The sequence below is a fragment of the Octopus sinensis genome, linkage group LG1 (genome assembly GCF_006345805.1).
Source record: "Octopus sinensis linkage group LG1, ASM634580v1, whole genome shotgun sequence".
NCBI classification, from domain to species: domain Eukaryota; kingdom Metazoa; phylum Mollusca; class Cephalopoda; order Octopoda; family Octopodidae; genus Octopus; species Octopus sinensis.
The window spans coordinates 203,317,400-203,340,529 of NC_042997.1; the positions used below are offsets into that span (position 1 = coordinate 203,317,400).

Below are 23,130 nucleotides of genomic sequence, written 5' to 3' on the forward strand. Positions count from 1 at the left end.
TAGAGGCAGTAGATTTAAAGAAGCTAGTAACCCTACTGCAAAGAAATAGAATTCAGTGTCAAGTCTATAATATATATCTATTACATTGTAGATTATTCCCCATGGAAACAAGAGGAAGTCGAAAAGATACTAAGAACCATCAAATACTGGGAAGTTAAATTTTCACAAGATTTCTAATAGAAAACCAAAATAGTTATATACTATCATATACTTAGTGTATGTCAGTAGGGGGGACAGCTTAGTTAAAAGTATAGCTTAATAGCTATAAAAGTAAATACACTGCAGTAATTTACTATCTGTTCAGATTTTGAATTGTTAGCCACAAAAAAATATTTAAAACTAAGCATTAGTTGATCTATCAAGCCTGGAAAGATGTAGAATTCATAATCTGCAATGCCAGACAATAAACCAGTTATTGCTATGTATCTAATCCAGTTTTCTATTAAATTATACTCCTGACTAAACTGCTATACTCCTAAACAACAGAATGGTTTGAAATAATGGACTATAAATGATTATCCAGTCAAAAGTTGAAATAGAGATTGTTCGTTCCTAACTTAATGGACAACTCAACATCATACAATGCAGAGTAGATAAATGAAAAACTACCAAAGGATATTAAGGTGAAGACCCTGAAGAAACTGCACCAGTATTATAGTAGGGTTGCAATTTCAACGGTTACTAATCAGTGCAGTTGAAACATGTGTAGGTCTATGTAAATCTGTATGTATATCAAAAGAATTAAAGGTAATGCTGTGCAACTTTGTAATAATCCTTATCATTGTTGTTGTTAGTATATATTCCAGGAAGCCTATATGGTTAAGGTAATATATTTAGAATTATCTAATGAAATATATCTCAAAATTCTTATCTTATAAGAACATTATTGGATTTATATATTACCTGCTGAATAACCTATTTTGAATACCTAACTGAGCGTGAACCAGTAAATGTTTTAGGGTAATTCCTTACTATTGACAAATAAATATATATATACCACTAGAATAAGAATAGACTGGGCAAAGTTCAGAAAGCTTCTACCCCTACTGGTGACAAAGGGCCTCTCGCTCAGAGTGAAAAGTAGATTGTATGATGCATATGTGTGAACTGCCATGCTTCATGGCAGTGAAACATGGGCTGTGACTGCTGAGCTGGATGTGTAATGTCAGTGTGCACACACGACAGAGTTTAAGTGCCTTGAGAGAAATGTTAGACATAAGAAGCATTGAATGTGGCATGCAAGAGAGACGTTTGCATTGGTATGGTCATGTACTAAGGATGGATGAGGAGAGCTGTGTGAAGAAGTGCCACTCTCAAACAATGGAATGAATCTGGGGTAGAGGGAGACCTAGGAAGACAAAGGGTGAGGTGGTGAATATGACCTTCGAACGTTGGGCCTCACAGACGCAATGACAAAAGACAGACCTCTGGAGGTATACTGTGACTGAAAAGACCCGGCAAATAAAGTGAGTCCACAGCTGTAACCTACACCAGTGTACCTTGGATCATAGGGCAACATGCCTTGCTTGAGGAGACCTATTGAGTCAAGTACATCAACATCAAGAGCAATATCAAAATCAAATCAAATGGAAATTGTAGATGTGAGACCTGTGCCAGTAGCACGTAAAAAGCACCATCCGAACATGGTCAATGCCAGTGACACGTAAAAAGCATCCACTACACTCTCTGAGTGGTTGGCTTTAGGAAGAGCATCCAGCTGTAGAAATACTGCCAGATCAGATTGGGACCTGGAGCAGCCTCCTGGCTTCCCAGACCCCAGTTGAACCGTCCAACCCATGCCAGCATGGAAAATGGAAGCTAAACGATGATGAGATTATATATATACTAGCAGTATCGCCCGGCGTTGCTCGGGTTGTAAGGGAAATAACTATATAAGCATTTTTAGAGAGTTATAGCCAAAAAATAGCAAAAAAATGCATTAAAAATTGAAAAAAAATTAAGGTAAATTTTTTTTAAAATCGTTGACACATCGTAGATATTTTTAGAGAGTTACTTCCCTTATATAAAAGCGAAAAAAATGCATTAAAATGGAAAAATATGATGGTAAATTTTTTTTAAATCGTAGACTCATCGTAGACGCGCGCTAATACCCAGAAGGGCTCGATATGAATCACGACTATAAGATACCGGCTTTTGGTTAAACTGCACCGCAAAATGTGGGAGTAGTTACGAATCTAAATCGTAGGAGAGAGACACACAACTTCACTCTTATATAAAGACGCTTTTTTTTTTCAGTCATAGAGTTAGATTTATGAAGGTCTTCAGTAGAAAATCCTTCGAATTCTGACTCGCTGCTTGATATAATGAAATTCGTATCCATTTTTTGTCAGAATTACAAATTTTGAAAACACAATAGGAACAAATTTCGGAAAAAAATCTCCCATAATTCACGGAATTAAAATTACACTTCGATTTTTGTACAAAACTGTATTTGAAGTGTTTACGAAGTATAATACGTGTTTTCACGAATGTACTAAAGAGATTTACTCTGATATTCTCATTTAAATATGAATAGGTAAATTCGGGCGGTTTGGTAACGAAAGGGTTTATATAAGTGTCGTCTGTTTATACATAAACGCTGTTTCATACTTTCAGTTTAGTCTTCCTCAAATCACTCTGTCGCTATTTACTCTCTTCCAAGAACATTTTCACTCACTCTTATCTCTTAGCTTGCCATACATTTTACTCATGTATCTATCAGCGTGATAGACAGAAACAAATATTACATCTAGTTTCACTTTATTCGTTGCACACTGTGTGTGTGCGTTTGCATGTGCTGTAAACCAGACTAAGAAAAGCATTTGACATACACACCAGAATGTGAGTTTTCTGTAAATTTTGCTTAATTGGAGTTTAAATTTTAAAAACTGGACCTGGCAAAACCCGATGCATTCTACTCTTAAAAATGCTAGGTAAATTGTAATTGAAGAAATCCTATATTGTAGATTTCTATAACTGACAAAGGGAGGCAGATAAAATCTGCCTTTTATAATAAGAGATATAATTATCATTTAATGTCTGCTATCCATGCTGGCATGGGTTGGACAGTTTGACTGAGGACTGGTGAGCCAGAGGCTGCACCAGATTCGATCTGGTCTGACAAAGTTTCTACAGCTGGATGTCCTTCCTAATGCCAACCACTCCGAGAGTGTAGTGGGTGCTCTTTACCAGCATGAGGGCCAGTCAGGTGGTTCTGGCAATGACTACGCTCACAAGGTGTTTTTACATGCTACCTGCACAGAAGCCAGTCCGGCAACACTGGCAACGACCATGCTCGAATGTTGTTTTTCACATGCCACCAGCACATGTGCCAGTAAGGCAGCACTGGCTATGACCCTGCTCAAATGGTGCTTTCCACATGTCATTGGCACTGGAGCCAATCCGTGGCCCTGGCAACGGTCACACTATATATATACTAGATATATAACATATGCTATAGGTGCAAGCATGACTATGCATGGGAATATGGTTAAGAAATTTGCTGCCCAATGATGTAGTAGCAGGTTCAGTCCCATGGCATGACACTTTGAGCGAGTATCGTCTATAACAGCCCTGGCACATCCAAAGCTTCATGAGTAGATTTGGTAGATGGAAAGCAGTCCATAGTGTGTGTGTACCTTTGTCTTGACATCACATATTGGTTGTAAATAAATATCATCTTATAATGCCATCTCCCATGAAGAACCTGTCAAGCTATGGGAAATATTACCTTCCTTGGAAACAAAGAGGGCAGCTGGCCATAGAAACTTTGCCTCAACAAATTTTGTCCAATCCAGGCATGCCTGTAAAAATGGACATATGATGATGATGATTTCAGTAATAACATATACAGCAGTATATAATTAACATACTGAAAAATAATTGATCTTAATCAGAAATATGAATGGTTCGAGTGACTGTGTGGTAAGTAGCTTGTTTACCAACCACATGGTTCCGGGTTCAGTCCCACTGCATGGCAACTTGGGCAAGTGTCTTCTACTATAGCCTCGGGCCAACCAAAGCCTTGTGAGTGGATTTGGTAGACGGAAACTGAAAGAAGCCCGTCGTATATATGTATGTATATGCATGTGTGTGTTTGTGTGTCTGTGTTTGTCCCCCTAGCATTGCTTGACAACCGATGCTAGTGTGTTTATGTCCCTGTTACCTAGCAGTTCGGCAAAAGAGACCGATAGAATAAGTACTGGGCTTACAAAAGAGTAAGTCCCGGGGTTGAGTTGCTCGATTAAAAGCGGTGCTCCAGCATGGCCGCAGTCAAATGACTGAAACAAGTAAAAAAGAGTAAAGAGTTGATTCCACCACAGCAACATCCTACAAGAGTACAAGATAACATGATCATGTTTAACAGCAATAAAATAACCTCACTTACATATCAAAGAAACCTAGACTAATTCACACACACTATTCAGATATAATTCAGATAGCCATCACACACTTAAAAATCACCAGAAAATACCTCAGTATTAAACTGCTGATGACTCTAAACATGGCACTAGTGTGCCTCATACAACATCAACTTCTCAATGCCAGTATGCACCCCCATACACCACCAGTATACACTACCATATACTGCAATATATTCTAAATACTGCAATATATTCTAAAAACTGCCACTATATATTTTTGTATGCTGCCATACATATTTCTATACACTTACAATATACAGAACCATAAAAAAAAGTATTTACCTCAACATCAAAGAGCCAGCATAAAAGATAAAATAAACAAACTCAGATATGAATGTCCATAAAACAGTATTTTTAAAACTAGATGGAATTGATGAAAAACAGATTCTAAGTTCTGTTCTGCTAAAGTTTGGCAACCATGCTCTCAGTTCCAATTAGCATTAAAGTAGAATGATGTTATGTTCTTTCATACTTGAAAAGAGTAAAAACAATAAAAAAACATAACAGTTATCTATGTTTTCAAGGAAATATCAGGAACTATTAAACAGAAATTTAAAATTGCTTTTAAAAAAATATACAAGACTGAATGATGACGACAATGATGATGAATACAATTGGAGTGAGGAAAACAAAGAGTCCACCTTCAGTCCAAATTATGCTGTTTATGTAAGATTCACATTTTACCAAAGATAAATATTCACCATTTTCAAAAGCTCTTTCAGTTTAAAATTTTAAAAATATGTTCCAAATAATAGCCAGAGGAAATGAAAATATAAATATCAAAATTCCTCCTAATTTCTTCTAAACTAAAGCTGAATCTTTATATTGGTATTATGTGAAATACCTTGAAAAGAAATCAAATGCTATTATCTAAAATCCTTCTGTAAATGGTTTCTCTCATCTTTTGAAGTATAGTAAAGACTTACGTTACAGCAATCTAATCATAGATATTTATCTCCAGAAGAGGTAGTCAGTCATATTGCTTACAAAAGGTGATTTTAGAATATTCTTCTCAGAAGAAATCAAACATTTTCCTAAATGTGGTCAAATTATAAATTTTATATAATTAAAAAAAAATGAATACTCTCTATTTAATAAAAAAATCCCAACATTTCTATTATATTTTACCAATAATTTTTCCTTAATTCAACTCATAATTAGTGATATTTCTCCACCACTAACTCTACAAAAATGACTGCTTTATTTCCCTCTAACAGATTTGTATTTGACTTTCCATACATCATCCTATGATGTTCCTGGACATAGTGATTTTTCCTGTGAGCATTAAGCATTTCAGGTCTTTCAAAAATCAGATACTCTTACCCAGGTAACATAGCCTGGGCTGATCAAGCCCTAGCTAGTGTGTCCAGTTAGCACTACTCCTGGTAGCATTGCTCCTTCCAGGACTTTCACCTCTTGATCTACAGCCACCTTGGGGCAACTTCTACCTCCACAGCCAACTTAATAGCTTCCCCTGCAAAGCCCAGCATGTTGTAAACTCTGCAGAGGAACTGGCCTACAAATCCTCTGCATCCCACCTTGATGGGATCACACCTTGTTTGCCACCAATTACTTTGGCATTAGATCCTTCAATGGAACAGTTATAAAACTTTACTGAAAAGAACTGGTTGACTAAGTTACTGAACTAAATTTATAGAAATTTTAATAAAGCAAATAATACAAGCCAGATTCAAGATCATTTTAGATATCAAATCTCTTCAAACTAATATTTGACATAAATTTCAGGTACAAGCTCAAAGTTAACAAATAATGACAAATTTGCATCAAATTCACATCCCCTTAAATATCATTTATTTTTTAATAGCTATGTCAGAATTGAGACTCCAATGCCTGCTGTTCCACATGCCACCAACCGTGTAGATCAATTTAAATACAAAGAAAGAACTAGTTTTGCAACAATTTATGAAAAATAGAACAAATTCCAGTGAACAGAAATGAGATATATTAATCTTACCGTAGTCTATTTTAGTGTTTTATATCTTATTTCATAAGATATGAACCAGGCATGGGTGTGTGGTTAAGAAGCTTACTTCCCAACTATGTGGTTTCAAGGTCAATCCTGCAAACATAGCACCTTGGGCAAAAGTCTTCAGTGATAGCCCCAGGCCAATCGAAACTTTTTGGGTGGACTTGCTAGACAGAAACTTCAAAGTTCTTATCAATCTTTTCATAGTAATAATTTAATAAACATATACTCTACTAAAAAATATTGACTAATCCATCAGTTTAATATTAAATTGTTTTTAAACGACATTAAAACAAATATTTGTGTGTCTATGTGAACCCCTGTCTTTGACATCATGTGATGGCTGTCAGGCCAACAGTGTTGATCATTTCCAGTCTCCCATGAATAATATATTTGGCCTTGGGGAAATATTTATGTTGCTTGGAAACAGGTGAGGGCTAACAAGAAGGGCATCTGGCTATAGAAAATCTACATCAATAAATTCCATCTGACCCATGAGGATCTCATATAATGTCTTATGGCTTTATATCACTGAATTACTAGTAGTCTTGCTAGCTTCAATATTTTTAAACAAAAATAAACAGACTTTTCCCCATACTTAATAAAAATTCAATAGCAAAATGGAATTCAACACAACAAGAAAATGAAATATGAAACATACAGTAATGAACCAGTGATGGTACCCAATTAACAGCTGGATAGACCCAACCACAAGTCTAGACAAAGAGTTAAAGTATTGGCTGACTGCATGTCTTATATGCAACTCTCATTTAAATGACTCTAAAATATTTTAATGGCACTGTATATATTCCTTTTACATTAATATCTATTTTCAGGTCTTTTGAAATGCCTATTGTAAATGGAGGGAAAAAAACTTTGTCCCTAAAACTACTTTTCGCTTACCACTTATTTTATAAAATGGAAAAACAATGTTAAAAAAAAAGCTTTCAGAAAATATTTTCACAGATATCAAAAAACAAAAAATTATCAAACTTTACAACATTTATTAGTTGACAACTTAAATATGACAGGAGAAATAAAATGCTAAAGAGAATGAAACATAAAATCATCATCATTTAACTTCCAAAAAATCTTCAATCCTTTGCTACAGGGTTTCTTTCAATGGCTGAAACCAATAAAAGAGTAGGCCGTTTTTTTTTGCTGGGTTACCACCAAGTATTTTTGTCAAAACCCTACTAATTTTATCAATCTCTAGTTACTATATTGTTAGGTTATAATGCATATTGTTAGGTTATAATGCAACATAACCACTTCTTCAGCTAGTGTAAGCACACACACACATCTACATACATAATCTGCATAGGACCCATCAGCCAAATTCCAATCACAAGTTATTGTACAAGACAAAATGACAAAGAGTGAGATCAAACCCAGAACCATATGACTGTAAAACAAACTTCTTAACTACTGAGTCAAGCCTGCCGAGTTACAACTTTTCAAATGATAATTCCTAGAAAATAAATGAGATAAATTCTCAGAATTTAATTTACAACCTATTTATGTTTCCCAGTTAGAACTACTTCCTTTTCTTAAATAAATCCCTTTGACAAAGCTAATTAATCATACCTCATTGTTTCTTACAGATAAAGTTCTTGGTGCACAAGGAGATCTGTTGCTTTGAGAAAGGAGCCTAGGTTTTTGCAGTTAGGGATTACTGTTGCCTTAACTAATTCATTTTGTCATATCAAGAGGAGGAAAGCTGCATCAAGAAATACCAATCTCTAGTTGTATACGAAACATGTGGAAGGGATAGAGCCAGGAAGACATGGGAAGAAATGGTGAGAAAGGATCTCTGGACATTGTACCTAACAGAGGGGATAACAAGGGACCAAAACTTCTGGTGGTTTGCTGTGTTTGAGAAGACCTGTCAAGCTAAGTAAAATCATGGTTGTCCTTGCATTCAGGCACATCCCCTACATCTCTCTTCAGCTTAGTGATCCTAATGTTACAGACTCGTGGGTACTGGTACCATGTAAAAAAAAACCTTTATGCCAGTGTCACATAAAAGCACCCATGTTGGTGCCACATAAAAGTACTCAGAACACACTGTAATGTGGTTAGCATTAGGAATGGCATCCAGCCATAGAAACCATGCCAAAACAGACATGGAGCCCAGGCAGCTCTTCAGCTGGCAAGCTCCTGTTAAAACAACCGAACCCATGACAGCATGGAAAGTGGACATTAAAATGATGAGGACAATGATTTTGAAGAATCTAAAACAAGGTTGTTTGATAATACCAAGATAATAGGGATGATACATAGAAATCATCCTTGAAAAACAGGCTATCACTTTCAGAGACAAGCAAGTATCTCTAGTCAGAAGGGATAATATTGAAATAGAGATATCAGAATATGATATCAATGATTGTAGAAGATAGAGGCTGCTTATGAAAAGTTAGAGATAATACCACAACTTTGTTGGTTTGTAGACAAATTCAAATGATAGAAAAAAAAAGCTATCACATTTCTCCAAGATGAATTATAAAGTTGGGAGGTCAAATGAGAAGAACCAACAAAATCCTACCGTTAACAAATGATAATCATATTGCATAGAAAGCAATTTGATAATGAGCACAAATATCAGCTAGGAGAAGATTTATACAGAAAGCAAAGAGAATATGAATAAGATAGACCTGGATTTCTAAAGATTTTCATATCTTGTTAACCCCTTTAGTTACAGAATTTCTGTTGAAGTTCATTGCATTTGTTTCAGTTAATTTTGAAAATAATTAAGAATTTAGTAAAATAACTTTAGATAATTTTAAAACTGGAAGTTTGTACCAAAGGACCAGGAACAGTCTCCGGTAGGTTATCCATGGGGTTAATTGTAATTTTACCCAGTTCAATCAGTCATTAGTAATAGCACCTTTAATAATAATACATATTTCCTACAGGTTGTTTTCAAGAGAAAAGTATGCACCTACACTATACATAAAACAAATGTTAATAGTTTTCTTTTATAAATTTCTGAAACTTATCAAGTAATAGAGTGGACAGTAGTTAGGATAAACACTTTCAAGTGGATCTTTATCTGAGATCAGATCATAATAGATACAACATTGCTTTTCATTGCTTTGAGATCAATAATATATTTTAGGTGCACGGCCTAGTGGTTAGGGTATTGAATTCACAATCGCAAGATCATAGTTTCTATTCTTGGACAGGGCAATGCATTGTGCTCTTGAACAGAACTCTTCATTTCACTTTACACCAGTCCACTCAGCTGTAAATGAGTTACCCTGTGATAGACTGGCATCCCTTTCAGGAGGAATATTGTAATCTCTGACACTTATACACTGGAGAAACTGGGTAATGGTCCAATAAGTCTTGAAATTTGAGACAGTAATATCCAAGGGTTGATGATGATGAGTATTTTAGTTATAGTCAATTCTATCATCCTGCCTACACACAACAAAATAAAATTGACACAAAGAATACATTATTTATAGAATCTCAACAGAAATATTATGCATACATGTGTGTGTGTGTGTTTATGTCCCCACAGCTTAGTGGTTTGGCCAAAGAGACTGATAGAATAAGTACTAGGCTTAGAAAAAATAAGTTCTGGGGTCAATTTGTTTAACTAAAGGTGGTGCTCCAGCACGGCCACAGTCAAATGAATGAAAGAATAAAAGAATATATATGCACACACACACACGACTAAATTATTCATGATATTTTGAAGGTACAAAAAAAAAATAACTATCTTCTAATACTTTAGTAGTTATTAATGCGTTGTCAGTAACTTCAGATGCATATAAATTCACACTTTTAGATATTGCATACAAAACATCCTGATCACAAGATTTCTTGTGGCAACTGAGTAAAAAGAAGAAAAAAAAGAGAGAATAATTTGAATAATATATATAAATACTGCATGCAATGAATATAATAAAAAAAAATTGGTGAAATCATACATACAGACATACAGATATACAGACATACATACATTACAGACAGACATACACAGACAGACAGACAGACAGACAGACAGGCATGCATACAGACAGACAGACAGGCATGCATACATACATACATACATACATACATACATACAGACAGACAGACATCTACTTTTCCATGCTTCCATAAATCAGATGGAGTTTAAGAGAAATTTGTGAAAGCTGGATGCCCATCCTGTCTCTTGTTTCTAAGCAAGATATTTCCTTGTGGCCAGATTTATTTTTTTAGAGAATATTGGAAATAATTTACACTCACAATTATAATGCAATGTTAAGACAAAGAAATAAAAATATACATACTCACTCTCACACAAACAAATGCGAGTGTGCATGCATGTTCAGACTGCCCTTCTGCTGGAAAATGAAGTTGGTGTTCGCATGAGGTTCTGTAAAATCTCTTAACACCCAAAACCTCATCCACATTTAGATAAATATACAAAAAGTAGTGTAAAACTTGTATATATGATTTATATTGCACAATATATTACCCATTATTATTCTGTTTGTATTCTCATGTTGCATGCTGGCATGGGTTACACTGTTTAATAAGTTCCTGCAGGTCCAAGTGTCTGTTTTGGCATGGTTTCTACAGCTGATGTCTTTCCTAACACCAACCAAGCTACAGTGTGTACTAGGTACTCTCTTCATGGCACCAGCAATAATGAGGTTACCATATATCTTACAAAACTACAAACCCTGGAAGGGCAACTTTATGCTAGAAAGTATGAGAGAAGGAGCCAGAGCAAAATAGGCTTCTTGCTGTATGACAACTCACATTTTAGAAGAGAGGGCAACAGTTATCAGGCAGTGGCGAGGTGTTTGGATACCCTCAAAAAAGAGTTCTATTATCTGAAGGATTGCACATGGTAGGAAGTTAAGAAAAAATTATGTGGATTACCAAATAAACTGCTAAATGTATATGCGTGTATGCATTTACTGGTATAATAGCCGATATGAACACAAGTTGATTCCTCTAGTCACATTTTACATCATATGAAGAGGAAGAATAAAAGAGACAGAGAGAGTTAATATAAGAGGTGCAGAGTTAGTGCCCATACAAGGCTGGTGGCAGGCAAAGAGTACAAGAATACTATATCCACACACAAGACAAAGATGCATAGAGACAGAAGGAGAAGGAATGACAGAATAATTATATAAAAAAGAAATTCTTGTTTAACTTAATTTCAAGGTAAATATTATTCTCTTGAAAATTAGCATAAGCAGCAAGGAACTTGATAAAAGTTAAATCATAATTATTGGTGGCAAAAGTATACTTTCAAAGTTACCTATCATATCACAGGAATGGTTCTAATATATATGTGTGTATGCATGTGTCATCATCATTTAATGTATGTTTTCCATACTGGCATGGGTTGAATGACTTAAAACTGGTAAGCTGGAGAGCTGCACCAGGTTTCAATCTGATTTGGAATGGTTTCTACAGCTAGATGCCCTTCCTAATGCCAACCACTCCAAGACTGTAGTGGATGCTCTTTACATGCCACTGGCATGGGTGCCAGTTACGAAACACTGGCATCAGCCATGACCCCACTTGGCTTCACACATACACAGAGTTAAACATATATTCTCAGTGATTTATTGAAGGAACTGCTTAAGAGGAAAACAAGGCGAGGCAGACAAAAACAGCATACAGACAATGTTAAAGAATGGACAAATATTTAACAGAGACCCAAGATCTGGCATGCAACCACAAACGAAAATACAAAGCAGTAGTTGTATAACTTCATTAGAAGTTGTGGACCCAAAATAATACAACATACACAAAAACTGAAAATTACAACTACTTTAACACAACTTGGGCCAAATCTATAAGGTAGATTGACAGGGTGAAAACCAGAAAAAATTGGGGACTTTCAGAGGAACTATTTAAAAATAGTGGACCGAAAGTATAGCAACCTGAAATATTTGGTGATGCTTGCTGGTGCCTTCCACATCCCTACCCTTCTCTACCCACTGTTCTATGTCAAAGTTAGTAGTATCCACTTTCTATAAAAACTGGGACGTCTACACAAAAATGTCAATAGCAGCAGAACCTGATACATGCCATACTTTAGAAGAATCTAAGCAAGACTAAAATAACCTGAGTTTATAGAAATATTATTTAACTCCTTTGTTACTATATTTCTGTTAATACACTGCCTTCCTTTTATTTTTGAAAATAATTAATTTAGTAAAATATTAATAAGCTGGTGTTTGGAACATAAATTAACATGAAATTTTGATGGAAAGTTTAAGTTAAAACAATTTTGTTTTATAGAATCAGGTGAGTTGATATCAAAAGGGTTAAAGAATGCTTCATGTTATTTTAATTTTGTAAAGTGTATGAAGAAGTTGACTAAAATTAAACAGGGAACACACTACAGATATGTGTAATGTTGACAACCACAAACACACATACTTAACAGTAACAGGAATAACCCAATTGAGGAGCCTCTTCATGGTACTCTATCTTCTAGAAATAGCAACCAAATCCCCTGTAAATCACACTGTACTATCTTAGTGGGGAAAAAAAGAGAACAAAGTTTTCAGTATATCTGAAAACAAGCTAAGTTGGGATGACCAAAGATAGAATATATCTCATAAGGCTGATAGATTAAAGCCGACCTGGGGCCACACAACAATAAAACCAACAATATAATCTACAGAGTCTGGCTGCTGTGTTTACAAGTCCAGGTAAAATCTAAAATTATTGAAATAATCATTGTTTAAGTGCACTGCCTGGTGGTTAGGGTGTTGGGCTCACAACCATAAGGTTGTGGTTCAATTCCAGACAGGCAAAAGGGGACACATTGCATCCTTCAATAAAGTACCTTATTTCATGTTGCTCTGGTCCAATCAGATGAAACAAGTACCAACTAACTGCTAGTGCCACTATCTCTCCCCTCCATGATTGGTATGATGCTGAGCTACCTATGTCTGCTCACGGCTACATGACCACCTAAAGCAATAATTGAAAGTGTGATATAAGTTACCAGGTCATACTTACTTGCAAGCAACAGTTCAATGCATGCAGTGCTTATTTCTCAATTACACTTCAGCTGTTATTTGCTGTGTGCATGTGTGCATACATGTGTGAAGTAGACAGGAGATTTGAAATTGTGTAACCTTATAAAGTTTGTAATTGAAAAGGTGACCACAAAGATATGTACACATACAGGCATATGGTACCTTTAGACTACTGGATAAAATATTGATTACAACATAGCATAGACACATAGATACAAGTTTGATTATTACAAAACATCTCAGAAATATAGACATGTAGCAACAGATCCAAACTGAAGTAGGCCACAAAAGATCTGTTTGAAATAGAAATTTAATTGCTGTCTATTTGCCTTCAGAAAAGAAATTAAAAACAGTTATAAAATCTTTAAAAAAATAGAGACAGACAAACAGACAGAGACCTAATCCTCCATTCATAATTTCATAGATTCAAATTAAAAGTATTAATCAGTTACAATACAATAAATAATAATAAAATGAGCAATGTTCTCTTTGTTAATTATGTGCGAGTGAATTAGCTATTAATTCCTATTGAACACCACCAACCATTGAACTCTATGTCGCGTTTTGTCAAGCAGAAAAAGTTTAACCATTTCCAATCGGACATCAGAAAGAAATGGTTTTGTATAAAACTGCAAGCTATTCTGTTTGGGTTGGAAATAATGGAGGCAATATCAAATTTCTAAAGTCAATAAGAAGATAAATGGAGAGTCAGCAACAAAGCCAGAAGTAGTGGATTGAACTAATAGCAAATGATTGCATAATATTTAATCAGTTATTAAATAGAAATCAAAATTCAATTTTAGAAAAAGCAATTTAATAAATATAGATGATGGCAACACTTAATTGTAAATGATAAAGTTGATTTCATTGCTTTTATTCAGCAAGTCCACACACTATGTTTAACGAAAATATCAAAAGATTAAAACCAGAAATCTAACATTAATCCTGAATTAAGACTAACAACAAAACTAATACCAAAAATTCAGATTAGAAGCTTATATCCAATGGAGTAATATAAGCAGTAAGTTTTTTTATTTCTCTCTCTATTTTAGTCAAATGAGTGTATGACTAAATATTTCTGAAAGAAAATGTTTTTCTTATCTACATTGAAATTTCTTAAGAAAAACACTTGCTATATGTGCAAGTATGGTTCTGTAGCTATGAAGTTCACTTCGCAACCATGTGGCTTTAGGTTCAATCTCAACGCATGGCATCTTGGACAAAGATCAAAGATTTGTGAGTGGATTTGTTAGCTCAGAACCTGAAAATATATATGTGCATATAAACGTGCATGCATGTGTGTGTGTGAGTGAGTATCTCCTTGTCAATGTTGCAAGCTAATTGTAAACAAACATCACTGTTATATAAGTGGTGGTGTTTGTTTGCAATATTCCATGAAAATATGTCCAGCCATTATGCTGTTCACATTTGAAGGACTAGGAGGAAATACTATCTTGTCTGAAAACAAGTGAAGATTAGTGTTGTGCAAAGTATCTGGCTGTAGAAGATTTATCTTAACATTTTCATTAGCAAATTTCTGTTGAGATACACTTCATTTGTTTCAGTAAGTGACACGTGGGGTTTCGAACATAAATTAACATGAAATTTTGATGGAAAGTTTTAATCAAAATAATTTTAAAAGAGGGAGCTTATATCATAGGATCAGGTGTGGATTAACCGTTTAGCATTTAAACCAGTCACATCCAACCCAAATATTCTACTTGCTTTATGTTTAAACTGACTAGTTCCAGCCCCTCACACCTACCCTACAATGTCATTTAAAAAAATAAAGAATCACACCATTGAAATCTTGAGCAATGTGAATAAATAAGCATCACATTTGACAGAGTAACCTGAATGCTAAAGGGTTACGGTAGGTTGGTATCAAAAGGGTTAATGAATTTCATCTGATCCATGAAAGTATGGAACACTGAATACTAAAACATACACTAAAACACACACACAATCTCGCTAAAAACGGGGGAGGGGGCTCAGATTTCATGCTTTGAAGATTCCACCAATGTGTAACAATTTAAACTTGAAATTGATGTAAAGTATAAAGTTAACCTCTTTTCTCTAAACACATGTTTAAGTGTGATGTAGTCACCTACATAGCCCCTGGGGGACAAACAATACTGTGCTTGATACCTTGCCATTGATATGAACCCTAAATCCCATCTCTTCCACTGTAAAATTTTGTAAATGATAAAAGTGCAACTATAAAACTTGAACAACTATAGTTTTAGTTGCAAAGAATTTCACACAAACAAAAAGGGGGTGAAAAAAACTGAAATGTTGATTTACTGAAAAATTCAATGTATCGTAATAAAATTTTAAAACCAAAATTTAGCTTAATCTATGTCTTGGGAAAAAGAGAGAGAGAGAGAAAGAGATTTGCTTTCATTGATGACTCCTTCAACTTCCTTTTGATGAACAGAAAATTTATTGCTGTTTTTTTTTTTGTTTGTTTGTTTGTTTGTTTTTTCTAGCTCAAGAATGTGAGAACAGGTGGAGAGTTCTGGATATTTGATGACACACTAACTCAGATATAAAGATTGGTGTTAATGTAATATAGTGAGACAAGAAATATTTAAAATATTAAAATTACACTCGATGATGGGGAGAAAAAAAATGAACAATTAGATTAATTATCAACTTGCAGTACCCATGGGAGTTTCATGGGTTTTTGAAAATTGTAAGATAGAATTGTATATCTTTCTGAAGCATTTGATTTTTGAAATGGTGTAAAAGATCACTTAAGTAATATTAAAGGTGCAATCTTAGTACACACACACTGCCTCCTCTTCTTACAACTATACCACATCCCCTGTGATAAACTCATTCTCTTTACCTCTTCTTGCAACTAACTAATTAACCATGTAACTTAATAACAATCCCTTTCTCTCACAGTTAATACTCTTCTTTCTCTTTTTACCTCTCCCTTCGACTAATCATGTAACAGTGTCATACATTTGGACTTAGCATATTAACATATAGATTCTGGTTAAGAGGCAAGAGAGATAAAAATCAAATTTTAATTGCATAACATTAATTACTACTGTAATGTAAACGATGCAGTTGGGAGTAAGTCTGATCTTGTCAATACAGTCACAATTCTGGACATGCTTCAGTTTAATTTGATCTCCACAGCAATGACCAGGACTGCTACACAAAATGTACATAATATATATATATATATATATATATATATATATATATCGTCACCATTTAACGTTCATTTTCCATGCTGGCATGGGTTGGATGGTTTGACAGGAGCTGGCAAGCCAGAGAACTGCACCAAGCTCTGTCTGTCAATAACTAATAAGCCAAATATTCAAAGCCACCAACAACTTCTTGAAAAAATAAATATCAAGTTCCTTTAATTTAATGTTAAACTACACAAACACACTCTTGTGAATAAACATCAGAAATTTGACAGTTTGAAATAAAGGTTGGTGTTGGGGATCATATACTCAGGGACAGGCTCTGCATGGAAAAACAAATGGTAAAGTCAGTGCTAACGTATTAGCTTTCTTTGAAATATCAAACCAAAGAATGCCTTCTCGCTGGTGAAGTGGCAAACAAAGTTTATCTCCCAGTTTACCCAATCACTGAACTCTTGTTTGTTGCCAACTTATCACTAACCAAGAAATAGTTTTGATTAAGTTGATCTACTGATGGTATATTAGCATCAAATTTAGAAATAAACTCCAATGGAGATAAGAGATAACATGTATGTTATAGGCTCACAACTAATAAAGATAGTGATGCCTTTCAAGATGAGATAACAAAAAAAAAATGGTTTAACAGTAATGTAGACTGTTGAAGCTTTCTAGAAAAAGAATAGCATTTTGGGTGAATTTTCTGTTAACTGATTGTTGAGAGATGAGTTAATCATAATAGAAAAGTTTGCTTTTAGGTTTTCATGAAGAATGATTATAGCTTCAGCTAAGAGGAATCTTAAACAAGCAGCACAATGCTTGAAGATGGTTATTGCAATTTTAACTTGGTCACTTAAATAAAACAACTCCTCTATTCAGCTTAGTTAAGTAATAAAGTAGTAATAAGACCACAAAGTTAAACATTTAGATCTTTGATGACAATGACAATTATAACAGCCAAAAGGAATACCATTCTACTTGACTCAGTGTCCTAGAAATTCTGTAGAGAAACTGTTGAAATGCAATTCAGAGGATTTATGATTAATCAATATTTTATTATAATTCAAAAATTACTTCAAAGATACTGCAGATATAAAACTTTACTGGTGATTGTAGCCAACAAAGCCATCAAGATAAGCAGATATAAACAAGTAAACCCAATTACTAGAAACAATAAATTCAATATTCTCAACAGACTTTCAATGATATTCAGTCATATCGACAGGAATAACATCTCCATAAAATGCTCGGTTTCAAAATGTAATATAAAAATAGAAAGAAAAGTGGAAGAGTGATGAGTGAAATAGCTTGTGATATTTAATAATGTTCATTTACATTCAGAGTTCAAATTCTGACTTTGCCTTTCATCTCTTTAGGGTCAATCCAATTGTCAAAATTCATCCCCTTCAAATATGTAGCCAGGCGCCAAAATTTCTCTCTATTAATCCTCTCAGATCAATGTTGTTTAACCAAAAGCTACTTAATGTATCAACAGTTTATAGTATTAGATTCAAAACTCATGACCTGAATAGTTGTACATTTTAATCCAAATTAAGACCCATGGAATCCCCACTGAGAAATCTAAAAATTATTTCATTTTTTAAGGCCAGATGCATATGTTACTTCAGCTTCCGATTGATGAGCCCATCTAAGAGTTAAAGGGAAAACTCAACTAACACAACAATAATTATACACCTTTTTACTACAGCCAAACACAATCAACTGTAGATAAGTGACAGAATTTCACAATTTGCATGCTGTCAGAATTTTCTTTTTAAAACAAATTCCTGAACTGCTGAAACATCTACACACCCTAACAGGAAATAAGATTATAAATAATTCAAAATATTTCTACATCAGATAAATTTCAGAATCTTTTCAAAATTTAAAAGCACAAGGGGGGGGGGAATGGATTGGTTTATTAAATTACTAAACTATTTAATTCTTAGTTTTAAAAGATAAAGAGCCAAACCCAAAGCATATTCCAGAAGACTGGTTCTAGAAACTTGACACTCTTTGGATAAGTTTAACAACCAGAATGGATAAGACACAGAAAAAATTTTTAAATGATGCAAGCAGTTTAATACAGGGTCACGAGATATTTAAGGTAAATTAAAATATCTGCAGAATGTTATTTATAATAATTTCAATGGAACAAGCAAATTATGAAGATTAGTGGAAATAATTAAGAGTATATATATATATATATATATATATATATACATACATACATATAGTCAGTCCATTCTGCTGAGTGGTTGGTGTTAGGAAGAGCATCTAGCTGTAAAAATCCTGCCAAAGCAGTCACAGAAGTCTGATGCAGGTTTCAGCTTGGCCAGCTTTTGTGGTACTGTCCCACCCATGCTAGCATGGAACACAGACGTTAAATGATGAGGATTTTAATCATCAATTACTACCACTCCCAAGCATTACACAATGTTTTCCACAAACAATTCTATAAAATAAGATAATTAAAAAAGAGTGGGTGTTTTTGGATAATAAACCTTCATCAGCAGAAATATGGTAGAGTTGTCACTCAATTGCTCAGTTAAAAAAATGTTATCTCACTCCTAATTTTGTTTCTCCCCCCCCCCCCACACACACACACACAATGTCCATATTTAACCCTTATGTTGTTTCTGATGCTGAAAACAATGAAAATTATCACGACAAACTTCTTTAAGATTAGAAATTGTTATTATAATTTGTGAGGGAACAGAAGTGAGACTAAAACAGACAGATAAATTATATATTGTATAAACTATAACTTACATTAAAAATAGAGCCCACCCTTCTGTTTGTAGGTATGATACTTCAATAAATCTCGCCACAAATATAAGCAAAGATAATGTATTTATTGCTAATGAGTGTTTCATTATAGACATAGTCTTGAACTCTTAAGTTTTTTAAAACTACTGATTTTCTAAACTGTCATAAATTGAACATGTAAACAACTTATTGTTCGGATTGTCTTTGTAAGTTATTGTGCAATGTGGTAGGTACTTCTTACAAGTTATGTTCAATTTACTCTCCATTATTCTTAATATAATTTTAACATACATTTTCTCTCTATTGTTCATTACTTCATAAATATCTGTCCGTCTGTCTCAGTCTCTCATTAGACATCATGCAAGACATTTCACACAGTCTTTCAATTCTATCTACTCAAACTATCCTTTCGATTTTAGATCAAGAGGATCTTACTCAACTTCTCCCTCCTATTATAAGGTTGGCAGGATTCACAATAATATACTTTTAACACAGCTTCCTGTTAGTCCACCACAATAAAAGTGAGAATCCCTTTCAAAACAACAAAACATCTCTCTGATCTCTGGTATACACCAATGTAAGTATACGCAAACACACCTGCACTATGACTAGTTTCAATACTAAATGCCTCCAAATATGAATGTTATAGATAAGACTTCGCCCTCCCATATCAAAACCAAATCAAAAATGATATATCAACTGATTAAAAGGAGCTAACGGTTAAATAATCCTAACCCAGAAACATATCCAAGACATATTTATTACTTGGAATGACAGAGTATTATATATTACAAAACTATAAACTATAGAAAGGAGACATTGAGTATAACTCTTGCCATTTTAACATCCACTTTTCTATGCTAGCACAAGTGAGACATAATTCACTGAAGCAGATTTTTTCTATGGCCAGTGCAATATTTCCGCATAGACATGCTTTCATAAAAAATGGACACAAACATCACTTGTATTATAATGGTGATGCTCTGTGTTATCCCATAACATAAGGTTTCCTCCCTCTCTACTGTAGCCGCACACAGTCAAAGGAGATCTTGATCTTGGGGGCTACAAGACAACCTCACTAGCGATGGTTCCATGAAAAAAGCACCCTGTACACACCAAAGTGGTTGGCATTAGGAAGGGCATCAAGCTGTAGAAACTATGCCAAAGCAAACACTAGAGCACAATGCAGCCTGTTGGATCCACTCAAACTGTCCAACCCATGCCAACATGGGACATGGACATTAAATGATGTCAATATAGCTGAAACTCTACCATACACTATTGGTTACACAGTCAAGATTTTGATATAAAATATTAAACAAAATCAAGGTTACATGCTCTTCTATATCCTATATACTAATGTTAGCTACTTTTGGTGCTATTGGAAATATGGTTATGTCAAAACCTGACAAAAATATGAAAGAGCTTCTTGAATAAATAGAGGAATTTCTATCCTTTGATACACTGATTTATCAATCACAATTTTATCTCCTGCAAATATGATAAAGTTGACTGCCTAACATTTTATATTCGGAAAGAATGAATGTCTCACCGACAGTGAGGAAAATAGGGAATTGTGATCTATTTTATAAAGGTCAGCAGTATTACAAAGAGCTAGAATTGAAACTGAATCCATTTTTACACTATGGACACAGTCCATCATGAGCTTAGCTTCTCTATATTATTATTAACCAACCAATCTGCTGATGCAACTAAATTTTCCTGAAACATTTAATATTTTGAATGTTAAGGCAACATGCCCAAAAGATTTGGTAAGATTCAATTCAACATAGTGAGAAAGCCAACTGAACAATGAAATGTTGTGAAAACCAGAACTTGACATATAAGCACAAGCTAATAGTTCTTTCAGGTTAAATATTTGTTTATACTAGGTTAGCTGTTCTAGTAGTTTACACTACTGCCAAGATTTTACAACCAATAAACAAACTGAGAGCTGCATGCATCAGTGGTATGCTGGAATAAACTGTCAAAAGCTACACTGTATTTAAACATTACCACCAAGTGTTTAGTTATTTCTGTACTACGGCTCTGTTTAAACAGAAATGACAACATCATTAACAAACTTAAGTGTGGTAAAAAAAGTTTGCTTTCCAACCATAGTTTCAAGTTCTATCCCACTGCATGGTACCTTGGACAGGTATCAGCTATACTCACAAATTGATCAACACCTAGTAAATAGGATTTGGTGAACAAAATCTGAAAGAAGTCAGGTAGGTGGGTGGATGGATAAGTAGGTAGGTGTATGTGAGTGGGTAAGAGTCGCTTTGTCCTGACACTGCATGATAGTTTTAAACAAGTGCCATTGTCAAACAAGCAGTGTCAATCATTTTCAATCTTCTGTGAAAACATGCCTGGCCATGAAGAAAAATTAATTACTTCAAAACAAGTAAGGGTTGGCCATGAAGAAATATTAATTACTTCAAAACAAGGGTTGGTGACAGGATGGGCATCTGGCTGTAAAAAATATGCTATAACAAATTGTCTCCAGCCTATGCAAGCATGCAAAAGTGGACATTAAACTGATTATATATATGTACATATGCACACACTTATGTGTGCATGCATGTGTGTTTACATTTGCACTTCTCAAAAATTGCAGAGCTACAAGTTGTAATGATGTAATTTCCCCATCAACAAAATCATCCACTGGTTTTGTGCTTTTGAAGGTGTGTGGAGAGACCTTGCTGCAAAACAGGTAAATTTAGGAACAGAAAGAGCACCCAACTGTAAAGCAATACCTCACTATATTCATCTAACCTATACTAATATGGTAAAATAGATACAAAAATGAACAATCTTGTTTTTATCTTTGAGCATATTTAAATTCTCCTATAATACAAGCATTAATTCTAAAATCACAAAGTCATGTGGAGGGGTAGGCTTAAACTGTTGTCCAGTTTAACACCATGACCTGGCCCTAGGATGCTTTCATAGAATTTACTCTGTTGCAAGCACTCATGGGGCCAAGTCTCCAGTTTGAATCCACCCATAACAGGGAACCAAAGAGTTCCCAGGCAACCTTAGTTCCAAATCCTATATGATTCCAAATTTAAATTGAAGATGTAGCTAAGTACAGACCCTTCAGTAGAACTACTCCCACACTAAATATATTGTTAATCCTAAATTTAGGCTTCCTCAACCATCATAGCCCCTGCCTCCCTTAACTACAACATGTGGTATCTATAAAATCAAATCTTTTTAGGTCAAACAAAATGAAAACTTTCTTCTCTCCTTGTACCAATATCATTGAAAAATAAAGATTATATAGTCATAAATCTAAACTACATAATATCCATTTTAATTATCCTTCACAAAATTTATCACAAAGTCAATCAGTATCATACCAGATGTTAAAGATAAATTTGCATAAGTCTTCTTCTTCATAAACAGCTGTAAACATTACTTCTTCACTGACTCCACAAGGTGAAATATAACCTCTTGTAATATATATTACTCAGTCAGATTTTTGTCTAGAATATTATAACAAAAACAGCTTTTAAGTATTTTATTTAATCCAACAGGTTTACGGTTTTGAAATAATTGCTTTAGCCTCTTTGAAACTGCTAGGCTTTCTTCTTTTAATGTTCTAACTCCCGCATAGTTCAGCCAATATTACTTGAAATAGTCGATATCAATAATATTTTTCAACTTTGAAATTAACAGAAATGTCAATTTTGCTGATGAATTTAACATTTGCATAGTGTTATTGATTGTCTGACATTAGCCTACACTTTAGTTTATTTTATAAATATATAAAC

At 34.3% G+C, this 23,130-nt stretch overlaps 1 protein-coding gene and 1 long non-coding RNA gene across 3 annotated transcripts in view; both read right to left on the minus strand.

Annotated features, from left to right (window-relative positions):
• The window catches only part of LOC115211339 (alpha-catulin), a 349,449-nt gene that overhangs the window by 279,984 nt on the left and 46,335 nt on the right, over positions 1 to 23,130 (minus strand). The window lies entirely within an intron of this gene.
• LOC118765825 lies at positions 1,328 to 9,654 on the minus strand. The gene is made up of 3 exons (XR_005001709.1): positions 9,642 to 9,654; positions 3,869 to 3,871; positions 1,328 to 1,499 (listed from the first exon to the last, which is right to left on the minus strand). It is a non-coding gene; the product is annotated as an uncharacterized LOC118765825 (long non-coding RNA).